General features: G+C 39.2%; 1 protein-coding gene across 4 annotated transcripts in view; it reads left to right on the top strand.

Annotated features, from left to right (window-relative positions):
* Positions 1-667: 667 nt before the first annotated feature.
* LOC106875518 (uncharacterized protein RP688) overlaps positions 668-3,951 on the top strand; it is a 19,833-nt gene continuing 16,549 nt past the window's right edge. Inside the window, exons 1-2 of one of the 4 annotated variants that reach the window (XM_014923703.2) lie at positions 668-910; positions 1,226-1,422. The gene's annotated coding sequence lies outside the window, so the exon portion shown is untranslated. Of the gene's footprint in view, positions 911-1,225; positions 1,439-3,951 lie in introns of all 4 variants that reach the window. The other 3 variants (XM_014923702.2, XM_014923705.2, XM_014923704.2) reach the window with 3 other exon arrangements.

The following is a 3,951-nucleotide window of genomic DNA, read 5'->3' as shown; positions in this document are numbered from 1 at the left end:
TGGTACTTAATTTATCGACCCCGAAAGGATGAAAGGCAAAGTCGACCTGCCAGCATGTCGCCTTACAAACCCACATTTTTATCTAGTTATGATCCTATTTCTGTTATGATCCTATTTCTGTTATGATCCTATTTCTGTTATGATCCTATTTCTGTTATGATCCTATTTCTGTTATGATCCTATTTCTGTTATGATCCTATTTCTGTGATACACGATCCCTATTGATCGTTTTTTTCCTTTACTTTACGATCCCTTTTGATCGAAAATCTACCCCCCACTTTTCCTTCCTTCTCCCCAAAAGAAAAGCTCTATTTTGTAACTTGTCCCCTCTGTGTTCAGTCCCTGTTTGGCTAATAAAGAAACATATCTAATTAAGGAGGTCAACCGTAATGAAGCGCGATGAGAAAAATAATCAAAGGTCAAAGGGGCGAAGTGGTGACTTCAACGATGGAGAAAGAGAGAGATAGAGGAAAGGCAATGTGAGTGGGGGGGAGGCAAATAAAGAGAAGATAAAACACGCACGAACACACATTCATACGCAGACGCACATGTATATTTACTTACATACATAATTTGATGCACTTACATTCACACACACACACACACACATATACAGACCCATTCACCTACTCACACTTGTACAGTCTCACGCAGACACACATCTGCACACACTCTCGTATACATCTACACGGTCTCACTCACACAGAAGCATGGGCACACATGCACTTGGCTTGTAGATTACCGTTATAGACTGATACCATCGCATCCACCACTCATATCTTCCCATTCATCCCTCTTTCACAAACACATTCACACTCACTCACTCTCTCTCTCTCACGCGACACACTAATTTAAATAGACTGAGAAAGAGAGAGAGAGAGAGAAGCAAGAAGCTGCAAAGAATGAGGAGGTGAGAGACAGCAAATTTTCGTTGATTTTCATTTGATCAAGCTGTTGGCTGTCGACATTTCTTTCGTTCCATTCCTAAAACGCTTCTTTTTTTTTTTAAATTCATTCCTGTTTTTTTTTTTTTTCATGTTTAAATCATTTCACACAACTGGAACATCAGGATTGTGGAAATCAATTTGATTTCTGACTTCGTCTCGCTTTTTACAATCAGAGAGGCAAGAAGGCATTAATTGATATTGCTATTATGAATATTATTATTACTAGTAGTAGTATAAATAATCATTGGTTTAAATTAGGATTCTTTCTCTATTGATAGGTGTAAACGGCACTTGTTAAGGGCATGTGAACGAGTCTCAGAACAAACTATGGCGAGATTACATAAAGAGATGGAAATGCCGAAATAGCAATGATAATGAATCGTTTTGTTGTACAGAAAACTGGAAATGGTGGTTTGGTGTGTTTAATAACAGCATCAGATTAAACGCATTGCGAGATATTTCTGGAAAATTAGAGGTAATTACAAAGGCAGGCAAGTATAAATATAATTGTAATTGTTCCTTTTATTCTTGATTATTGTTAATTACTACTAGGTTCCTACACACACAACACGCCTAATCCGTTGTCGCCTTAGTGACAAATACAATTATTGTTATCATCATCACCATCAAAATAATTTGTGGTGTTTGTGTTCAAATCACACCCCACACCGATGTCACCCTTTCGGGGGTCAGTAATTACACTGATGTCACCCTCTCCGGGGGTCAGTACTCACACCGATGTCACCCTCTCCGGGGGTCAGTACCCACACCGATGTCACCCTTTCGGGGGTCAGTACCCACACCGATGTCACCCTCTCCGTGGGGTCATTACCCACACCGATGTCACCCTTTCGGGGGTCAGTAAAAGTGTAACACCAGTCCAATATTGAAATGTCGATTATCCACTTTTCACTGGGGAAAAACTTCCTTCTGTACTCCGTCCCCCCATAAAAGTTTTTGAAAAAATATCACATGGTGGAAAATTGATTTTGTCTCACATGGCAGAGATGTAAACGGAATCCTTCCCATTTTAATATTTTTTTTTTTTACGGAATCCCACGTTTTAGGCTATGGAGATTCCAATTCTGAAAAGAAAAATTTAAATTTAAATCCCCCCTCATTTTTCACTTTTTCCGGAATTTTATTTTTTTACGAAATACGTACAAAAATATAGAGATTATGAGTCTGGAAGAAAAACTAAAATTTCAATTTTTCAAAAAAAAAAGAACAAAAATTTACCCCCTCCCGATTCTATGGCCTTGGCCTTCAAGCAGGCTATTCACATGCTAGAAATAACAGCCAAATCTCACTAGGCTGCAATGGCATAATGAAAGAAATATGTTAATTCTCTAAATTTTGGTGTCTCATCTATTTCAGTAATCCCATTGTACGACGCACTCCAACAATCAGAATATATAGTCGACCCTGCTTTGATAAATTTATTAATTAGTGGTGGAAAGAAATATGTAATCAATGTATTTAGCTTTCTGCAAAGATTTCTTTCAGAGTAATTTCCCACAGTAATATGACAAAGTGAAATTAAAGTGTTCATTTGGGAAATATTGAAGCAGCTTGCTCCAGAGAAAATAATTGATTTTTTGAAAACAAACGGCATTAATTATCTCGGTTACTATTCAAGAAGAGTGGTCCCGGTGCGCGCATCCGCGCTAGCTAGTCGGTCCTAGTATCAGTACATGAGGGAGTCCGTCTCTACCATTATCTTTTGCGTAACCCCTACCAAATTGGTGGACTTGGGCACATCGTAGAAACAGGTGAATCTATGATGTGCAAATACAACGGAGGATGGGATGGAGAGGATAAAAATAGGTTTTTTAGTCTTTGTACCTGACCGTTCTTCTGGAACTCTTCCACCACTAATTAATAAATTTATCAAAGCAGGGTCGACTATATATTCTGATTGTTGGAGTGCGTCGTACAATGGGATTACTGAAATAGATGAGACACCAAAATACACCCTGGAAGAACGCAAAACGACGTTTTAAGAGTAAGATGGGGAAGATTCAACAAAATGTTTTGCGCATTCGTTGTAGGATCGACTAGTCACTACTAGCTACCGCGAGTGCGCGCACCGGGACCACTCTTCTTGAAGAGTACCCTCTTTCTGTTTATTTTGCTTATTCATTAATTGATTACAATCATATGTATAAGTAGATATAAATGAATGTCTACAGGCTGATGTTTGTCTATTAATTACCTCTCCATTTTCTTATTTGCATTATAAATCCTGCGTAAATTTCTGCTATACCCCCACCCATACTTAGTATTCAATTGCGTTATTATCCTGCAACAGTAAGTACTCGGACATAAATACATAGGTATACATCCAGTAGTATATTGGATATTTATTATTCCTTAGAGAGAGAGAGAGATATGTCTGTGTGAGTTAGAGGTTATGCAACCGTCTAAGGAATAATAAATATAGGGGTGGGGAATTCACAAAGAAACAAAAGATGAAGACAGGTGGTGTAGACAACAAACAGCTGTATTAGTTTAACGCTCGGGAAGTGAAAAAGTCTTTAACGTTCCACAGAAAGGAACAACCCACAAGAGAGACAAAGAGAGGCAGAAACAAGGACAATGCCCCTTGGATTTGAATACTATGCTCTCTTTACTCTTTTACTTGTTTCAGTCATTTGACTGTGGCCATGCTGGAGCACCGCCTTTAGTCGAGCAAATCGACCCCAGGACTTATTCTTTGTAAGCCTAGTACTGCCGAACCGCTAAGTTACGGGGACGTTAACACACCACCATCGGTTGTCAAGCGATGTTGGGGGTCAAACACAGACACACAAACATACACACACACACATACATATATATATATATATACGACGGGCTTCTTCCAGTTTCCGTCTACCAAATCCACTCACAAAGCATTGGTCGACCCGAGGCTATAGTAGAAGACACTTGCCCAAGGTGCCACGCAGTGGGAATGAACCCGGACCCATGTGGTTAGTAAGCAAGCTACTTACCACACAGCCAC

The sequence above is a fragment of the Octopus bimaculoides genome, chromosome 3, assembly GCF_001194135.2.
Source record: "Octopus bimaculoides isolate UCB-OBI-ISO-001 chromosome 3, ASM119413v2, whole genome shotgun sequence".
Lineage (NCBI taxonomy): Eukaryota > Metazoa > Mollusca > Cephalopoda > Octopoda > Octopodidae > Octopus > Octopus bimaculoides.
This window is presented reverse-complemented; position numbering and strand designations above follow the sequence as displayed.